Source organism: Vulpes lagopus, chromosome 22 (assembly GCF_018345385.1).
Source record: "Vulpes lagopus strain Blue_001 chromosome 22, ASM1834538v1, whole genome shotgun sequence".
Lineage (NCBI taxonomy): Eukaryota > Metazoa > Chordata > Mammalia > Carnivora > Canidae > Vulpes > Vulpes lagopus.
In genome coordinates, this window is record NC_054845.1 from 21,432,419 (window position 1) to 21,454,265 (window position 21,847).

Sequence of the window (21,847 nt, forward strand, 5' to 3'; positions counted from 1 at the left end):
TAGTTGGATTTGATGAATATTTGAAACTGTTTTTCATTATTGATCCTTGAATGAAAACCTAACTGACTATCGAATCTGTGATTTACATTTTCTTTCCTTGGATTATTTTAAAACGCTGTTCTACTGGTACATTATTTTGTATATGGTTTTCTAGAAGTCTGATGCCAACTAATCATCTTGCTTTTGCTATCTATCTACCCATCTATCAATTATGGGCTTGGGTCCACAGTCATATTTTTTACCTGGTAAAATTATAAAACTTAGTATTTTTTACCATGATATCACTTCCAATTGATCATTACTAACAAATTTTCACTGTTATGCAGTGGGCTCCTTCAATATGTAGATTCTGGACTTCTAAGTTTCTCCTCTAAATTGATCTATCCCATCCCATCAAAGTGCTCAGCAGTAAAAAGAGCCTTCATATCCACTTATGTTAGAGGGCAATTATGAAGAAATGTAGCCTGTTTTTACTCTGTTAATATAGTGAGTTTTTAAAAAAGTCTTAAAATCTATACTTGTTAATAGAAAAATCTCTTGAGGGTAGCCAGCTAACATAAAAGAATGGATTTTCTAATCAGATTTAACAAGAATCAGAGATCTTACCCGGTATGAAACTTTACTAAATAATATCAAAAAAAGCTCCAAGTAGAGAGAGCAGTCTTGTATACCAAAGGCAGCTCCCCAGATCCTGTCTAAACACACTAGGCATGTACTTCTAGCCTAGTATTATAGAACTGTAGACAAGGTCTCTGTATGAGGATCTTGGGATAACCCCATGCCCTAGAAAAGTTTAAATTATGAAACATCTCCATTTAATAGCTCTAACACTTGTATCACTGACAGGGAGCTAAGTAAGCCTCATGGGTTCTATAGCTGACCCTTAGCTAGAACATTCTATGAAGTACATTTACAGATAAATTCTCTTCCTCCTAGAAAATATCAATAGTTTATATACCCTAATGTCCAGTTAGCAAGGAGCTTGGATTAAGTCACCGGCCAACATTTTTTTTTTCCCTAGAAGCACTCAACTCTATAAAGGGGATACTATGGCCTAAATATTTTTATCTCCCCCACCAAATTCGTATGTTGAAATTCTAATCCCAAAAGTGATGGAAATATTAATGGGGCCTTTAGTAGATGACTAGGTTTTGAGGGTACAGCCCTCATTCATGGGATTAGTGCTCTTTTAAAAGACCCTATATGAAGTCTACAGTGCTCCCTGACTTCTTCTATCATGTGATGATATTACAAAAAGTCTGGAAGCTAAAAGAGGTCTTTACCCAACCATACTGGCACCCTGATCTCAGATTCCCAGTCTCTAGACCTGTAAGAAATTAATTTCTGTTATTTGTAAACTACGTAGTCTGTGGTGCATTGTTATAACAGCCCAAACATACTAAGACAGGAGTTAATGTGCTGTGGATCAGGCGCTTTCATTCCTTTCAGCAATTTGATATGGCTTTCCATTTTGTATTTTTTTATTTTCAAAAAAAAAATAGTATTGAATGGATAACTGGAGGAAAAAATAGTGTGATGAAAATGGAAAAATAGCTTGGTCATTTAGACCATAGAGTTAGAACCATTCATTTACCTGGTTCCAGCACTGGTCTGTGTTCAGATATATTGCATACTTCATACCTGGAGACTCATTCACCTGAAGAAACAACACAGTGGTATAGTTGCTTAGATAATTGATATTATCCATGGTATCAAAGGCAGAATTGAGGTTTTTATTGAGTCTACTTGAAAATTAGAAAACAAAACAAAACAAAAATTAGAAAACAATGGAGATAGTTTGTATAATACTGAGATAGGTCCATATGATACACATATAGGTTCTCTTATTTTTATTACAGTATATCGAAGTTCTAGATATTATTTATGTACTTCTTATCTGAACATGAGCAACCATTATACTTCTATGTTTTTTAGTCCCTAATTCCATGTAGAATAAGAATTATGATATATTCTTGTCCTGTTTTCTGAGCAGAAGATGCATCAATTTATTACTTTACTTCCTTGGAGTCTTCTCTGTGTCTTCTATTTCGTGTCAACTTTTTTTTTCGATGTTTTCTAATTTCTTTCAAAAAAAGTACCATCAAGTAAATAATAACAATCCTTATATTTGTATAATTTTTAATTTATAAATCACTTAAAAACTCTAGAAACGGCTCTAAATACAATTTTCTAAGTAATCTAGCAATTGTGAGAAATTCTGTAAATACCCCCTTAGTCACTATTGTTCATGAGGCACCATTTCTTTCTGCTGCCAAGCTATAGTTTATCCCAATCAATACCAGTTGCTTACTAAGATTCTCTAAGTCACGACTAGCCCTGGACAACTTAATAGATGGCTTTAAAAATTTTTTTTAAAAAAAGACTTTTTAACAGATGCTTGCCATATGTTGATTTATTTTTTTAAAAAAATCAAGTTATAAATTTTTATTACAATTTAAAATGGGGTTCTTAAAAATATCAACTTGAGCATATAGGAAAAATTTAAAAATCTTTAAAGTGTTATTGAGAAAAAATAGGCTTTAAAAAAAGAGTTGTCACTGCCAAAAGATGGCTAGGTAAAAATAATAAAAACCCCGCTGCATAGATAATACAGATAGTTCTATTTATCAGGCCAGTGGGCAAAAAGCAAGCACTTAATGCCTTCAGCTCAAATCTTTTATTCCTTATTGCTGGAATTTCATTTCTTCTTGTCGTATGACTAAAACAGATGATAGTACAGATGGTAAGCCTCAAGAGTGGATGACCTGTCAGCTGGTGGATTGGCTACTTTGTCTCTTTGCAATCTTGTGGTTTAGGGTTTTCTGGGTATCTATGTTGGTCATCGAATTTGTGGTGGTACCAACATTGTGGTGGCTGCTGACCTTGGATCTCATCTTGATTTTCCTTACCTTCTTCATCATTGTCCTCCCTAGGCTGCCTTTGACGAGAAAGACTCTTGTGGGATTGTGGCCTATGATCATAAAGCATATTCTGACTCACTGGTCTACCTTGTTCTCCTGCACCCTGATGGTCTGCACCACCTGTCACCTCTCCCTGCACAGCAGGGTTGGAAGACTATGGTCTAAGCCCACGGGGTTTCCTCATGTAGTAAGGTGGGAAACATTGCCTGCTGTGGGGCCAGCACTGTTGGGTCTGGCCGTTGGGAGCACTCTCCAATCTCACTCTTTTCGCCACTCACCATTCTGGTAATTTTGCTGGAAATTCTGTGAACCCCTGCCTTGTGGAGAGCATCTATAATGGGTATTGTCTGCTGCATATTTACTGCCTCGCTCTGGAGCTCCACCAGGGCCTGTCACATTTGCTACCTTCACACTCTTTTCTCCTTCAACAACATCCAACTCCACAGCCTCACTATCTCCTGTACTGTGAAGGTACTTCTAGTGTCATTCTTTTTTATGGCAGTTGGGTGTGTGAATACATCTTCCTTGGTGTCATTTCTATTGATGAAACCATATCTGTGTCTTACATTCAACTATTTTCTTGTTACCAAAACCTTTGTTGTGATTAGCTGCTTCTCCCTACAGCAGGTGCTGCCTATGTGTGGCTGTCCCGTCCTCTCCTCCCTGTGTGGCTGCAGATGCAGTTGGTGATGGGCTTGGTGTGGGTAGTGCTGAGGGCATTGTTGGATGCTCAGTCTTGGCCTCGGGCTCACAATTGGTGTGATCGTGACAGGCAGCAATGGTAACTGGACCATTGTTAGCTCCCAGGTGCAATGGTAACTAGACCAGCAGCAGGGCTGCTCGGGGCTGGTAGATGACTTTGAAAAAAATAAACAAACCATTTATCCATTATTCCCCATTGGTAACATCTAAGGAGAATTTAGTAGCTTAGACATTTTCTAAAGTGAAAATACAGCAATCTAAAAAAGCTTGTCTCAATGACTAGAAAGGAACAATTAAGAAATTAAATGAAGTTTTGTTGTATTAAATGTGTTCTTAATCATTTGAGCAGAAACACACCTCCTTTTCCTTCAGTATCTGTTTTGTTTTGTTTTTAAAATATGGATTATATGAATGATAGCCTTACCTCCTTACCCAGATTATTTAAGCTAAAGCTGCTTTTTATTTTTTAACCTCTCATATGCTCTCTGATTTGTGACATTCTCTCTAGTTTTGTTTCAGAAATGACAATGCCATTCTAGAGAAAATAATATATACAGATTATTTTTTCTAGTAGAAATATATATGTCTGGTTAAAAATATGTCATTATTGATGTATTCCTATTTCGAGTTGATATTTATAGTGATGTAAATTATGATCTTTAAAATACATGATTATAAGTATTTTCCATTCACATAGTATCATTTTTCTAAGATGTATCACAACCATATTTTGCAGTTGTACATTCTATGGGCTCCATGCCAGGTAGCTGGGGACTGGCAGGCTGCCCCACAGCCATTGTGAGTTTACTGCAAGAAATCTGGAGACAGCCATGGGGAGTCCTGAGGGCCAAAATCCCATGAGGGCAAGACTGGACTGACATAGAGTTAATTTTTCAGGAGAAGTTATATAATATACCTCAAATTACAAGGAAAAAGAAACTTTAAAAAAATTATACTTTGGTAGCATACGTTTTATAGAATCATCATTTGAAAAATATATAAAACAGCTTTAAGGTATGTTCTATATTAAAGAATACAGTTGATGGAAAAAAAGAATATATAAAAGTTAGATTTTATTTATATACATTTCAGATAGAATTTTTTATTCTTGAAGGAGATCAGCAAACTGAACGTACTTCACACTTTGCCACATTTAATTTTATCAAAACAGACCAATTGCATTCAGTATTTTGTTCCTTTTAGTAAAAGAGAAAGGGCTGTCTTCCTTAGACACAATATGACTGTCTCTGTCACCAAGAAGAGGAATAAAGGAAATTTTAGTCAAATTTTCTTTAGCTTCATGTGTTTAAGAGTCATCTGATGAGGTTGGGCTTAGATGCAGACTCCTGGGCCCCAGATCAAGAAATTCTAATTAAATTTATCTCGAAGATCTTAAGAATGTGGATTTTCTAACAAGTATCCCAAGTAGTTCTGGTTAAGGCAGTTTTTCTAAACACACTTTGAGAAGCACTGTCCTAGCTCTTTCCATGTCAGCACCAATATCTAATTGGTCTGATTTGGGGAACTTGGGTAAAACATAGCAGTGAAACTTCAAGTTACCACATTCTTATCCAGCATTTGATATAATTTGTTTTGTCTAAGTAATTAATATCCATGAAATAAGAGAAAAAGATAAGGACTCTTACTAAATCCCCCAAAGAATATAGGTGCTCTCTTCCCCATAGTTTACTTCATTCTCATTACAAGAAATCAGAATTCTAGATTTATATATTGAGTATAAAACCTGACAGCAATTGATACAGGAGCATCAGAGGTAGAGTTCAGGGACCCCCGGGTGGCTCAGCGGTTGAGTGTCTGCCTTTGGCTCAGGATGTGATCCCGGGTCCAGGGATTGAGTCCCACATTGGGCTCCCTGTAAGGAGACTGTTTCTCCCTCTGTCTGTGCTCTGCCTCTGCCTCTCACTGGGTCTCTGATGAATAAATAAATAAAACTTTTTTTTTTTTAAATGATTCCATAGAGATAGAGTTCATCTATGAGATAAAAGGACTAACAGAATCAGGGGAGATGAAGAGGGTACCAGCCTAACAGGGAAGTATCCTAATAAGGAACTATAGGATTAAGCAGGAATAAGGGAAAGGAACTATTATGGGCTGGATTGTGACTTCTCCAAAGTCATATGTTGAAGCCCTAACCCCAACTACATCAGCATGCGACTGTGTTCAGAGACAGGGCCTTTAAAGAGGCAATTCTCATTAATTAGGGTCTTATGAGTAGGCCCTAACCCAGTGTAATGGTATCCTTATAAAAGAGGAAATTTGGGACACCAGAGATACATACCCGCAGAAGAAAGACCATGTCAGAACATAATGAGAAAGCAGCCATCTGTAGAACCAAGGAGAGGTGTCAGAAGAAACCAATCCTATAATATCTTGATCTTGAACTTCCAGTCTCCTGAATTGTGAGAAAATGAACTTCCATCGTTTAAGCTACCCAATCTGTGACATTTTGTTATGGCAGCCCTAGCACACTAATTCAAATTTTGGTACAAAGAAGAGGGTGATGCTATAACAATTATCTAAAAATGTAAGAAGTAGCTTTGAGTAATAAGCAGAAACCAGAAGAGTTTTGAGGTGCATGCTAGAAAGAGCTTAGATTGCCTTCATGAGATTGTTGGTAGAAATATGGATGTTAAAGATTCTTCTGATGAGGTCTCAAATGAAAACGAGGAACATATGTCTGAAAATTGAAGGAAAGGCAATCGTCGTTATATAGCAGCACAGAACTTGGCCAAAATGTGTTCTAATATTTTGTGGAAAGCATTAAATGACAAACTTGGATATTCAGCTGTGGAGATTTCTAAGCAAAGTGTTGGTATATGGCCTGGCTTCTCCTCGATGCTTGTAGTAAAATGTGAGAGGAGAGAGATTAATTGAAGGAGTTGTTGGGCCAAAAGAAACCAAAACTTGAAGAGCTGGAATATTTATTGTCTATCAATACTGCAAAAAATGAGCAAGTGTGTTCTAGAGAAAACACCAAGGATGGCCTGGATAGTAATTCCATAAAGCAATGGTGAGTGGGACCTGTGGATCTCATCAGCTTCTCTCCAGAAGCCAGGGATAAAGATGAGGTGACAACAGTAGATATGCAGCAGATATGCTGCTAGCTTAGACTAAAGGGGACAGAGATGGGACAAAATGAAAGGCCACTGAATTTCTGGCATTTTAACGGGCAGGACAATAGCACTATCTGGTTATAAACACATATGACCCTCCAGGAAAAGGGAAAAATGACCCTGAAGGCAGTCGGGTTTTCCTCCTCAGTTCCAGAATGGGGCTACCTCCTCAGTTATTACTGCAGTAATGTCTTAATAAATCTCTTCATATATGGTATGCCTGATACCTATTTTCATATTGTAGCCCCAGTGATTTTCCAAAGTGCATTTTGATTTTGTATATTCATACCTCCCTCCAATCCTGTGTACTCCAGTTTACAAACCATAAATTTCTTCATTTTGTTCTTAGAAAAAAAAATTAAATGTCTTAATATAATCTATAAGACCTCAAATGACCTGGCATTTATTTGCTTCTCCATCCTCATCTTATCCTCTTTCTTGATCTGTCTGGTCCATTCCAGCTGACTTTCCCAGAGATCCCATGCTCAGCGTGTACATACTCTGCAGGGCTTTTGCTATCTTGTTCTCTCTACTTATAATGGACCTCCTGCCTTTCCTTGCCCACTTAACACCTACCAATCCTTTAGATCTCACCACTAAAACCACTTCCTCAGGGAAACTAGACTATGTAAAATTTCAATGTTATGGTCCTCATAGGACTGAAAATTCTTCACACAACACTGTAAGCTCCACAAGGCAGGGCCTATGCATGTGTGTGCACACACATCTTTGCAGATGAACACTCCTAACAAATATTTTTGAATAAATGCATATACATGTAAATGAATGAATGAATATACAATTTTGAGGAAATACGGTTTTGGACTATTATTACTATCTACTTTAGTTCTGACCTTCTGGCTTTGTTTAATACTAATCTTAGAAGCCCATATAAATATTGTATGAGTTAACTGGTTAATTTTAACCCTGTTTCACATTCACAATAAATCTGCAAACAAACAAACAAACATACAAAAAACAAACCCACACTTATTCCCATAGAGTGAAGGAATTAATGTAAAAGTCATTTCTTGAAAATGCTAAGAGGCACCTGGAGTTTGGTAGTCTATACTACTAAACATCTTTCCTCTCTTCTCTCATCTGTTTTCCCCTCTCTCTGTCACCAGATTATTTCTTCTCCAGAGTTCCTGAACCAGATTCTTTCTCCACCAAAATCATTATGGGCTTTGGGAAAAAGAGAAAAAAACAAGTTCAACCACACAAAAGAGATTACAGGGTGCAAGCCAAACTGTGACAGTCCTCAGGAGAACATTATTACTCATTTTTACTCTAAAACATAATTGTTAAGTGCTCAAAATACAGAAGAATGAGCCATGCTAGAAAAGTGACGTTGCTTTTTCCCCTGAAGACTAGTTTTGACTATCCTTTCTGAAATGTACAATCACAGCAGTGTCTTACCCTTTAATATTGATGACACAATAGCTTGTTATGTTTTAATTTCACTCTAAGAATATCTCTAGCAATTTAGTGTTCCCTCTCCTGTGGCCTCCCCCCAGAGGTCACCCTTCCAAGGACGATGGGCAGTACCATTTTGCTAATGCTAGTGTTTTCCATGCCAGTCCCTTACTCAGCTCATTGTGTTTTTTTTTTCTCTCTCTGAAAATATTTTATAGCAAAGGAATAATAGCTCAAAAAGAAAAGACATTTATCAAACTAAGGGTAGAAAAAGGAAGACCAAGAAGAATTGCCAAGAAAAGCTTTTACTAATGCTCCACAGGAGGAAGAGTTGCAGAAGCACGTTCTGTGAATGATGAAACGGCCAGACTCAGAGAGAGCCTTTAGAGAAAAAAGTTGTATTAAACTCATTTGCTTTTTTATTTGCTATTTTCTTCTCCATCTCATTCACTTCAAAGTTTGTATTTCTCTTCCCTTGTGGGTGCTAACTTTCATTTTGCTTTTCTAAATGCTGTACTATATCTGCTCTAACATTCTAATTAGGCCTTTTGCAGTTGTACTTAGAATAGTGTAAAATCTCAAGATATAACATTTCTCGCACCTAAAGAATAGATGACCCATGATGGGGAAGTTCACATAGTTGCAATTTAATAGAGTCAGCAAGAATACTGACATACCCACAGGGGATCTGCCTTCCAGAGTCTGACAGATGACATAGCTGAGGATAGATCAGCCTTAAGGGCTGATGCACATTACTATCATTTTCCTTGGGAATCTGATGTCAGGCTCCAAGCAGCTGCATATCATGGGGGTTTTATCCTATGTTGTTAGATGTAGTTGATAAATTTTTCCCTAGAGGCAGGCTTAATTTTAACATATTCATACTTACTTAATAAAAAATAGATTTTTCCCCCTACATGATTTGTAATATAGTATATTGATATTAAATGGAATATATTCGTATACTGTTTTTAAATGTGAATATGCTATATACGCTCAATTTGTGTCAACTAAAACAATGATTTCCATTTTTTTTTTACTATTGCAAAATCATTTTTATTGGTGGAAATATTTTTGCATGGAGTAGAGAAGAGCAGCCAATTTAAAAACCTCTTTAAAATATAAGCATTAGCATCATTCTCCAACTCTAGTACCTCCCATAGTCCTTCGTAAGTGCTGGACAAAGTAAACCAAATTAACTGATCCAACGTGGTAGACTGGACAAGGGCCTTAGTCCAGGGATCAGCCATTAGGTGACTTTCTTTCAAGCAGAAGTTGACTTTCTAGAAATCTCATGATCCTTGACATAGTCCCACTGTTATGGGAGAGCTTGGTTCTCATCTCACGGAGATGAAGAATGAATCAGACAAAGGAAAGTGAGTAAAGTTTTAGAAGTTTATTAAGCAAAGGTACAGAGAAAGCCCTCAGAAGTGAGAGGGGTCCCTACAGGGTTGCCTCTGGGGGCTTGTAGGATGGTCTTTTATTGAAAGCCAATCAGGGAACCTTTGAACATGTCTATTGCTATCACTATTGAGTAAGGACTAGTGATAACATCTTTATTGGTTTACTTGTTTGGGGTCTGGCTGTTCTTTGTTGGTCACAGAGGACTGTTGGTCACAGTCCTCTGTGCTAAGTGATGTGCACTTAGCATCCTCCCCGCCCACACCTAGGGCAGTGTGGTCTGGCTTGTTCCCTTATCTCTGGTTTTCCTTACACCTCAGCATTTTTGGGATTTTTGTGAGCCTGATTCCGTGGCCCCCTTACCTAGCTCTCCCTACCTAGCCATGTTTGTCCATAACTCAACACTGCTTTTGACTTTTTCTGGCTTACCTCAGAATGTGGCAAAGAAAGGAAGGAGATACCTTGTCCCTGAGACACAATTAATTCATTTCCAGGTCATTCCCATCTGGTAAGGTCTGACTTGCAATCAGCCACGCCTCCAATGCTGACTGCAGTGTTGCTCACAGATTCTGTGAAGTCAAGGTCTAGGCCATTTCTTCTAGGCTTGATTTTAGAGAACTTTCTCCTCTTTGTATCATATATTATAATAACAAGAGTATGAATTCAATTCAAAAGAGGTTATTTTTTTAAAAGAGGTTATTTTTTTTAATAGTAAACTAAAAAATCCTTTCTGTCAAATTTATTTATTTATATTTTATTTTTTTAAAGATTTTATTTATTTATGAGAGATACAGAGAAATAGAAAGAGGCAGAGACACAGGCTCTTCACAGAAGAAGCAGGCTCCATGCAGGGAGCCCAATGTGGGACTTGATCCTAGGACTCCAGGATCACACCCTGAGCGGGATGTAGATGCTCAACCACTGAGCCACCCAGGTGTCCCTCTTCTGTCAATTTTAATTCTAATTTGGTTCCACCTGTGTCTGTTGATATTCAGTCTCCAAGCAAAACTGATTTTTTTCCCTCATACTTCCCCTCTGCTTGCTCTGTATAGCAGAGTTGCATTTAAAACAACAAGATGAACTAAAAATGCAGTAAGAAGGGAAAACTTTATAACTTAGTTGATTTTCTATATAATTTCTTTCATACTCTAGCAGTAAGTGGAGGTGTACTGAAGAAAGGCAAACGTAGGCAAAAACTGAAAGCCACTTTTGTGACAATGACAAGAAAATCTTTTGTCCACAGTCAACATTGCATAGGCTTTAATGCCTTTTCCTGTTTGAGACCACAACCCTAGTGTTCCAGAATTCCAATGAATGGAAAAATGATTCAAGACATGAAAACCAGAGCTCCTGAAGAGAAATGAAAGAAAACAAGATCATTTTACCTGAGGGAGAAAAACTAAAGGGAGATATAATTTAAGCATGGGTAGGGATACTGCATAAAATATGGAAGATAGCTATTCCAGTGGAATCGGGGATTCAAATTTAGTTCCATTTGAGCTAAAATTAAATTTAGTTTTAATTTATACCGGGAGGAATTTGCAATTCATATTAACTCTTCTTAACCAGACCATAACAAAGGAAAATGAAAACTAGATATTTGTTTTGTGCCAGTCTCAGGCTATCAATAACCAATGCTGTGGTTGGACCAGCTGTGTGGTCCTTATTTTGATTGCAAGATGCCTTTCAGCAACAACCATCAGAAAACTTTGAAAAAATAAAAATTTACTACTTACAAGAGCTGGAAATTACACAGCATATGTGAGGCCACATAACAAGATGGCAGGTAGAGAAAGAGCACTAACAGGCTGGCTAGCCATTCTGTTTTTATTGGAGTCAAGGGTAGCATCCAGGCTGTTCCAGCTCACTCTTTATTGGTAAATTTAAAACATAAAAGTAGGAATTTAAAGCAAAGAAAGAAAAGGGAAGTGATTCAAAGGGTCAGTTATGGAAATCAGCATCTCTAAAACAAAGGAACCTCAGTATGGGGAGGTGGCCTCCTTTTTTTAATCTAGCTGTGTGGCAATGTGTTCATTTGTCTTTATAGTGAATGCCTCTTTGAAATGGATTCCTCAGCAATCAAAGCTCAAGTCAGGCACTTGAATTCCAAAAAGGAAAAAAAAAAAAAAACAATACCAACAAAACAATTGTCAGGGCTTTATACTGTTATTCTTTAGTTATAATTAAGAACTGACCAAAAATGTCTTTTATTGATGCTGCTTGAAAGCAAAGATGTGCTGTGGATGCGAATGAATGTGAATGTATTTTAGTACTTACTGCTTGTCAGACCTTCAGAAGCAGGAGTGGGTTGGCCTTCTAGAAGTATGACCTCTCTGTAGTCACACTGCGTCTGATTTCCCATTCTGAGAAACCTTAATCCCTGGGGACAACCAGCTCATTTTCAGATAATTCATTCCTAGAAAACTGACTTAGGGCACCAACCACACACCCCAATGCTGAATGGAATATTGCACACAGAGGGCCGGGAGACAGGGTACAGGCTGACTCAGGTTTGCTTATACAATGATCACAACAATACAAGTATTGAAACAGAAGTCCAAATAAGTCACATGACCAGACTCATATAGTCAGGAAATGGCAAATAGGGATGTGAATCCAGTCCATTAATGCCAAAGCTTTTGTTTCTTTCCATCATCTCACCCTGTTCACCTACGTGAAGCTTACAAATCTTTTTCAAACTTCAAGTGACATTAATGCATGTCACTAGTGATAGAAATAAATGTTTTGGTTTTGATTGAGGTGTTAAGTGGAATTCCAAAAGGTTAATAATGAAACAGTGAAATAACTTCTCTCTTTTTTTTTCTTTTTCTAAAACCCTTTATCTCTTTATTGCTAAATACAAACTGATAATTAGAAAATCCTTAGGAAATTCTTGGTTCAAAGATTTATTTATATAATTGCTCCTATATGAAGCTTTTCAAGTGTTTCATAGAGCATATAAGAACATAAAAGAGAAAACATGAGACTAACATTTCCCTTGCAAAGTTAACATTTTTGAGGTCTAATGGACCCTACTACTGATTAATTAATTACTAACTAAACCTATGAAAATGAGAACATCCAGCTTACTATTTCTGTCCACTTTTTGCTGAACATGGCTTGCTTTGATGAGCAGTGGCCTTGGACTCCTCACAAAGAATCTATGTCTCTAAATCAGATCTATTCGTGTTCCTCTTTGCCTATGCAGATACATATATTATTTCAGTCCAAAGAGATTTTTTTTTGTTGTTGCAAATTTAAGGTGATTAAAATGGTTTTTAATGGCAGTAATTCTGCAGTTATAATTACAGTGTTTATTATCATGAAGAATTTAATATAAATATATGGCAATTATCAGTGCTGTATTGGGGAAGGCTGAAAATAATTTGTCCTAATCTAGAGATTTTTCTGAGATCCATAATATGCATTCACTAATTCCTTTGCCCTAACAATACCACTGTATGAAATAACTCTAGGGATTTTTAAAGGTTAGAGATGTTCACAGCAGGAGAGCGATAGAGCATGTATGGAAAACCTAAATTCTGCAACCATTTAGCAGGATTTTTCCCCATTAAATCACAGTACCATAAACTTAGGTATGTAAAATCTCTTCATTACATTTATTTTTTCACTAGAGTTTATGTATTTTTAAAGCTCCAGGAAAAACTCCCCAAAATTACTCTTCTTGTATCATACTATGTTTGAATTCCTATGGAATTTCCTTTTTAAAAATATACATACATATTTATTTATCCATGAGGGACACAGAGGGATAGGCAGAGACACAGGCAGAGGGAGAAAGAGGTTCCTTGCCGGGAGCCCCATGTGGGACTCAATCCCAGGACCCCAAGATCACGCCCTGGGCCGAAGGCAGAAGCTCAACCGTTTGATTTCCTTCTGAGAAACCTTGTCCCTGGGGAAAACCAGCTCGTTTTCAGATAATTCATTCCTAGAAAACTGACTTAGGGGACCAACCACACACCCCAATGCTGAATGCATAATTGCATACGGATGACTGGGAGACAGGGTCCAGGCTGACTCAATTTTGCTCATGCGATGATCACAACAATACAAGTATTGAAACAGAAGTCTGCTGAGCCATCCAGGTGTGAATTTTCAGTTACGTATAGGCGATTTCCATTTTTGATGGATAATTTTCATTTAGTACTTTAAAAACATCAATCCTTCAAAATAATACTATTGCGTGAGTAGAGTTACTTTTTCCATTAGCCCCTCCTGCATTATTACTAACTGGATTACTTTTCTTAATTAACTTGGCACTTATCAGTATATAAAAAAGCAAACAATAATGATTTCTTAAAATATTTCTGATTTTCAAGATTTTATTCCACTTCCTCAATTCCAACCTGCCAAAAGTGAAACAAATGCCTATGGAAAAGTAATTACTTTTCTCCTTTTTTAACTTCTTCTTAATTAACTTTTAATCTATGCTGTTACACAGAGAGCATCTCTTAATACTAAATGTGTCTAAAATGTAGAAGACAGAGATTTAAATGATTTAGATAAACATCTGCCTAGCACAGAGGCATAAAAACTACAAAATTAGTATATGGGTGGCTGAGTGCCAGTAGTAGCTGCCAGCAAAAGAACGATATTGTCTTCATTTTTTTTTAATCTTTTGCTTACTAATGAAGCAACTTAATAAATGCCTCCTAACCATACATCCTTATTTTGGAACATGTTTCTTGGTCTACCTGACATAAAATTCTAAAAAGTTTGAATGAGAAATCACAGAAAAAACTTCTATGTAATAATTTATGGAAGACATATTCTGTTAGGGAAAAATCAATAAATTGAAAATTTTCAGTATGAAATGAAGCACTATTGTTTTGTTTAGTTGGAGTGGATTCTGTCAACAGTAATTTAAAATAATCAGTTCAACGATATGATCCCTGGTTGGTGTTTAGATAATTACTATACTTATGTCTAGTAATTTTCATCTATTAAATGGAGCAGAGTGGCAAGTAAAGACAGGAAGCTTTGACTCTTAACACCTCCTCTACAGTATTTGTGTAATTTGTCTTTTAATAACTGAAAGAACATGACAATAAATCCTTACATACAAAATGGAAAATATCCTACATTCTGTATGCATGCCAAGTTAACCAAATATCCTGATTTGCACAAAATACAGTAGAAATGTGTGTGCACTTGCATACCTTAGCTTCTCAATTACTCTAGAGAGTTAGGAAGACTAAGGAACCAGAAAATAGTGCTTAAGTTCATGTTTTTTTAATTTGAAAAGAAAGAGGCAAAAATATAATTAATTGTGGAAAATATGACTGTAAACCACCAAAACCCAAAAGAATAAACAGAAATAATTTTTGAAAATAAGAGTAATTCCACAAAATGATGAGTTAATAAATGCCAAATATGAAAACAAAACAAAAAGAAAGAAAAAGGACTATTTATAATAACAATAAAAATCATAAAACCTTTGGAATAAAATTAGTAAGCAATGTGTAATACTTATAATAATAGAACTATAAAATGTGATTGTGATAAAGACTTGTAAATGTGAAGGTTTTCTTTGTCTTAGGTTGGAATTATTTAGCGTTGTAAAGAAATCAAATTTCCCAAAATGTTTTGTTGTGTGTGGGGTTTTTTTTTGTTTTGTTTTTTGTTTTTTTTGTTTTTTTTTTAATGAAATGAGATCAAGTGTTCAAAATTTCAACAGGATTTCTTTTTTAGGGGGCAGGGATGGGCAGAGAGAGTGATAGAATACAAAAAAAAAAATCTCAGTATCTGATATGCTACATGTGAGAAAGCCAGAAAATTCTTTCCCAAAATAAGATATACTGTTTAACTATGACAATTAAAATGTGATATAGGTGAAGGAATACATGGCAGATGTATTGGTTTTCAAGACATTTGGTATCAGGCACTAAAGAACTGTGATCTCTGAGTGACAGGAAACAAATGACGGGAACCCCATGAGGAGTGCCTCAGCTTACTTCCTCCAGAGAGTTTTTAGGCAATGGTCCATGGCAGACTCCCGGACTTGAGAAGTTGAAAGTTCAGGGAAAACAAGGTGGCTAGAGCTTTCAGGACAGAGTACTGGAGAGAGGAGTGCTGCACAGAGAACTCTAAAGATCTTCAGAGGTTGCCCCAGGAGCATTTAGCTAAACAGTGATCAGTGCATGTGTTTGAGGAAAGTACCTGAATCTGGGGAAAGAATCATAAGAAAGGTTAGAGGAAGCAGTTTCTAAAGTTTATATGGTACTGGAAATTCTGGATATTCCAATAGGATTGGAAAAACACAATTTGTGGGGCATTCGGTTGAATATCAGGGAGGTCTTAGTATATTACTCAGTATTAGGAAGAGTTCTCCAGAGAATTGGAACCAATAGAACATATACAGAAAGATTGGGGTCAAGGCGGTGGGGGATGAATTAGCAAATGCAAAATCTCTGGAGAAGCTGGCAGACTGGAGACCCAAGAAGAGATGATGTAGCTTGAGTTTAAAAGCCATCTGAACCTCCACACAGTTTTCCAGAGTGGCTGCACCAGTTCACATTCCCACCAACAGTGTAAGAGGGTTCCCTTTTCTCCGCATCCTCTCCAACATTTGTGGTTTCCTGCCTTGTTAATTTTCCCCATTCTCACTGGTGTGAGGTGGTATCCCATTGTGGTTTTGATTTGTATTTCCCTGATGGCAAGTGATGCAGAGCATTTTCTCATGTGCATTTGGCCATGTCCATGTCTTCCTCTGTGAGATTTCTCTTCATGTCTTTTGCCCATTTCATGATTGGATTGTTTGTTTCTTTGGTGTTGAGTTTAATAAGTTCTTTATAGATTTTGGAAACTAGCCCTTTATCTGATATGTCATTTGCAAATATCTTCTTCCATTCTGTAGGTTGTCTTTTAGTTTTGTTGACTGTATCCTTTGCTGTGCAAAAGCTTCTTATCTTGATGAAGTCCCAATAGTTCATTTTTGCTTTTGTTTCTTTTGCCTTTGTGGATGTGTCTTGCATACATAAAGACTCCTAACTCGGGGAAACAAACTAGGGGTGGTGGAAGGGGAGGAGGGCGGGTGTTGGAGGGGAAGGGGTGACGGGCACTGAGGTGGACACTTGACGGGATGAGCACTGGGTGTTTTTCTGTATGTTGGTAAATTGAACACCAATAAAAATTAATTAAAAAAAAAATAAAAGCCATCTGAAGGCAGAATTTCCTCCTTCTTAGAAAACTTTTTAGTTTTTTTTCTCTTTAGGCCTTCAACTGAGCAGATTAGTCCTACCCACACTAAAGAAAGTAATCTTTTTAAATCAGTGTTGCTGATTTAAATGTTGAACACATCTAAAAATACTTTCACAGAGACATCTACTCTGATCTTTGACCAAAAATTGGGAACCATGGCCTAGCCAAGTAGACACATAAAGTTAACCAGCACACTTAGTATTTTACAGCTCTCAGGAATTGCTTCAGCAGTAGAGAATGAGCAGCTCTAGACTGAGGACTTCTCTGGACCCATCTAACAAATTATGAAAGCAAGGCTGAAAAGGGTGAAACTATTTACAAGTAATTTCACTGCATCCCAGAAAAAATGCACACATGTATTAATGGGAATAGGAAAAATCCAGCACTCCAAAAGGTAAAGTTCTCATTTTTTTAAACTCAATTAAGAATTACCAGGCACTTGACATATCAGATAAAGGGCTAGTTTCCAAAATCTATAAAGAACTTATTAAACTCAACACCAAAGAAACAAACAATCCAATCATGAAATGGGCAAAAGACATGAAGAGAAATCTCACAGAGGAAGACATGGACATGGCCAACATGCACATGAGAAAATGCTCTGCATCACTTGCCATCAGGGAAATACAAATCAAAACCACAATGAGATACCACCTCACACCAGTGAGAATGGGGAAAATTAGCAAGGCAGGAAACCACAAATGTTGGAGAGGATGCGGAGAAAGGGGAACCCTCTTACACTGTTGGTGGGAATGTGAACTGGTGCAGCCACTCTGGAAAACTGTGTGGAGGTTCCTCAAAGAGTTAAAAATAGACCTGCCCTACGACCCAGCAGTTGCACTGTTGGGGATTTACCCCAAAGATTCAGATGCAATGAAACGTCGGGACACCTGCACCCCGATGTTTCTAGCAGCAATGGCCGCAATAGCCAAACTGTGGAAGGAGCCTCGGTGTCCATCGAAAGATGAATGGATAAAGAAGATGTGGTTTATGTATACAGTGGAATATTCCTCAGCCATTAGAAACGACAAATACCCACCATTTGCTTCAACGTGGATGGAACTGGAGGGTATTATGCTGAGTGAAGTAAGTCAATCGGAGAAGGACAAACAGTGTATGTTCTCATTCATTTGGGGAATATAAATAATAGTGAAAGGGAATATAAAGGAAGGGAGAAGAAATGTTGGGAAAAATCAGGAAGGGAGACAGAACATAAAGACTCCTAACTCGGGGAAACGAACTAGGGGTGGTGGAAGGGGAGGAGGGCGGGTGTTGGAGGGGAATGGGTGACGGGCACTGAGGCGGACACTTGACAGGATGAGCACTGGGTGTTTTTCTGTATGTTGGTAAATTGAACACCAATAAAAATTAATTAAAAAAAAAAAAAAGAATTACCAGGCATTAAAAAGAGGCAGGGAAACCTTACCTAAAATTTAGGTGGAGGCACAATCAACTGAAATCAATCAGAATTGTCACAGATGTTAGAATTACATCCTAAAAACATTTGATCTGATTAAAACAGTTAACTGTGTTCCATAAAAATTCTATAGATGAAAATTATAGTGCCCAATATAAAATATACACTGGATGAGATTAATGGCAAAATAGGAATTATAGAAGAAAAAAGATATAGCAATAAGAACTCTCCAAATAAAATGTACAATGAAAAGAATTTTAAAGATTATGAAGCATCTCACTGAACTGTGGGACAACTTTGAATGATTTACTATATGTGTAATTGGAACTCTTTTTTTTCTTGTGACTTGAGAGCAAATTTTTTTTATGTTGTTATTTAAATTCCAGTTAACATACAGTGTAGTATCAGTTTCACATGTACAATATGGTGATTCAACACTTACATACAACACCCACTTGTGCTCATCACAAGTGCACTCCTTAATCTCCATCACTCATTTCACCCATCCCCCACCCACCTCCCCTCTGGTAACCAGCAGTTTGTTCTCTGTAGTTGAGTCTGTTTCTTGGTTGGTTTGTCTCTCTCTTTTTATTTTTTTTTTCTTATTTGTTTTGTTTCTTAAGTTCCATATGTGAGTGAAATAATATAGCGTTTAACTTTCTCTGATTTATCATTTAGCTAAATACTCTCTCGCTCCATCCATGTCATTGCAAAGGGCAAGATTTCATTCTTATCATGGCTGAATAATAATCTGTGTGTGTGTGTGTGTGTGTACATATATACTACATCTTCGTTATCCATTTATCAATCAAGGGACATATGGGCTGTTTCCATAATTTGGCTATTGTAAATAATGCATAATGCTGCTATAAACATCAGGCTGCATGTATTGCTTTGAATCTATTTTTGTATCCTCTGGGTAAATAGTGCAATTGCTAGATTGTAGGGTACCTCTGTGTTTAATTTTTTGAAGAATATTATACTATTTTCCAGTGGCTTCACCAGTTTGCATTGCCACCAATAGTGCAAGAGAGTTCCCCTTTCTCTGCATCCTCACCAGTACCTGTTGTGTTTTGTGTTAGCAGTTTTATCCACCAAAATGACTGAACATTTGTAGAACATTCTACCTACAAATGGCAGAATACACATTCTTTTCAATTGCAAATCAATTATTTACAAAAAGAGACCATATTATAGGCCCTAAAACAAGTCTCAAAAACCTTAAATGGATTTAATTCATACAAAGTATATTCTCTGCCTACACTGTCATTGAATTCGAAATCAGTGATAGAAAAATCTCTTTGGAAAATAATTTGGCAACTTCTTAAGGTAAACATTTACCCTACCATATTATCCAGCTATTCTATTCTGAAGTTTTTTTCAAGTGAAAGAAATATTTATATTTATACAAACACTATACATAACAGCCTTTTTGTAATAGCCTCAAACTATAAACAGCACAAATATTCATCAACAAATGAACAGATAAATTGTAGTATATCCATATAATACAATACTACTCAGCAACAAATTTTTTGATATACAAAATGAATTATCAATACGTAACATGATGAATCTCAAAATAATTTTTTTGAATAAAAGAAGCAAGACCTAAAGAGTGCCTTCTATTTTTATAAAACACCAGACAGAAAACAGATTACTGGTTTCCTGAATGATGTGGGAGTGAGGAGGGTCAAGAAAGAAGGTGTGTAGAACCCTGCAGGTTATGGATACATTCATCATCTTGGATATAGTGATAGTTTCATAGCACTATTCACTGTCAAAATTTTGCAATTTTTTCTCTTTAATCATGTCTAGGTTATTTTATGTCAGTTGTATCTAATGAACCTGTTAGATAAAAGGCAAAAGACATCAGTAGGAATACCCAGAATAAAAAAAATGTGAAAATATGACCAACATCAGCTGCACAAAATATAATAAAAAAAATCAAGGAGGAGCTTTTTTTGATTGTCATGAGCAAAGATTTAAAAGTTTGATATTATTCTTTACCTATCCAAGTGGCTTAGGAACATGGCTTTCATATTCATCATTGTTTGCAGTATAAATTGATACACTATTTGGCAATACTATTAAAATTTATTGGGGCACATTTTATACCCAGCAGTTCTATTTGCCAAGGGCCTTGACCTTAACATTGTTGGTAAAAGTAAAAAATTGGAAACAATCTAGTTGTTCTTTAGTGGGAGAATGCATGACTGAGAATGGTGTATCCATGTAGCTGTCTTCTCTCACATTTGTAAAATTCCTAAAAATCCATCTACTGTAACATCTGGAATTTACTGTTCAGCATAGGCAAAAATCTATTATACCTTTTTAAATTTTATTTTATTTATGTAAGAGAGAGAACACATAAGTGGGGAGGAGAGGCAAAGTGAAAGGGAGAAGCAGGCTCCACCAAGCAGGGGGCCCCATGTAGGACCCCATCCCAGGACCCTGGGATCATGGTACCTGATCCCAAGGCAGATCCTTAACTGACAGCCACCCAGGTGCCCCATATCTTCATTTTTTGAAGGCCCCTTTTATCTTCTTACTTTTAGCAAACACAGATATACCCTTAAGCCACCAATTCCCTCTAAGTTGGTGGCTGACTTTTAGTCTTTCTTCACTGAGGCTGGAGGTGTGGTAGGTTTCCTTATTCTTTGCTGCCTCATCTATAAAATATACTGTCCACCATCACCTCACTCTGAAATTTCCTTAGTTCCTGAATAAAATAGCTTCTGGCCTAAAGTCACTTTCTGTAATTCAACATGTATAGAACTGTGATTTACATAGATAGACAGATGATAGATAGATGATAGATAGATAGATAGATAGATAGATAGATAGATAGATAGATAGATAGATAATCCATCCAACATCATGACCTCTCAGCTTCTGGACCTCTTCCCATCAGTGATTTATCCTACACCCTACCCCAGTCACCTCATTAATACAGTCTAGAATATTAGACTTCACCAACAACAACAACACCCTCTTTACAGAATCATTTTCATGTGTCCCACTTTGATTCTGCAGGATTTCTTGACAATACTCCTTTCACTGATCCAGGACCTAAAATTCACTGAACCATCACTTTTACTGTAACTTGCCTGATAACCCCTCTGTTCTTCTATTCAGCTTACTTAAATTACATCCAAATTCTACAAACTTTGCCTTTTCCTATGCAAATAAATCTGTCAGGGGAGAATAAAACACACTTAATCATGCTGAATGATCTTTATTTTTTTTAAGATTTTATTTATTCATGAGAGACAGAGACAGAGAGAGAGAGAGAGAGAGGCAGAGACACAGGCAGAGGGAGAAACAGGCTCCACGTAGGGAACTGGACATGGGTCTCCAGGATCAGGCCCTGGGCTGAAGGTGGCACTAAACTGCTGAGCCACTCAGGCTGCCCTGATCTTACTTTAAATCTCAGTGTGTCCTTAATGAAGCCCAGCAACTATTCACTCTTCCACCTCTCCTGAAAAAAATCTCCAACATTCTTCTCTTTTACCTCACTTTCATCTGATGTCTCTGCTTTTATTTCACCAAGAAAATCAAAGCAGCCAAATAAAAACTTTAACAATCTTCACCCATTACATCCAGCCACTTATTAAAGTGTACACCCATACACT

At 36.8% G+C, this 21,847-nt stretch overlaps 1 protein-coding gene and 1 pseudogene across 4 annotated transcripts in view; one reads left to right on the top strand and one right to left on the bottom strand.

Annotated features, from left to right (window-relative positions):
* SPAG16 (sperm associated antigen 16) overlaps nucleotides 1-21,847 on the top strand; it is a 938,011-nt gene that overhangs the window by 600,700 nt on the left and 315,464 nt on the right. The gene's annotated exons all lie outside the window — the stretch shown is intronic.
* LOC121480803 lies at nucleotides 2,720-3,715 on the bottom strand (annotated as a pseudogene).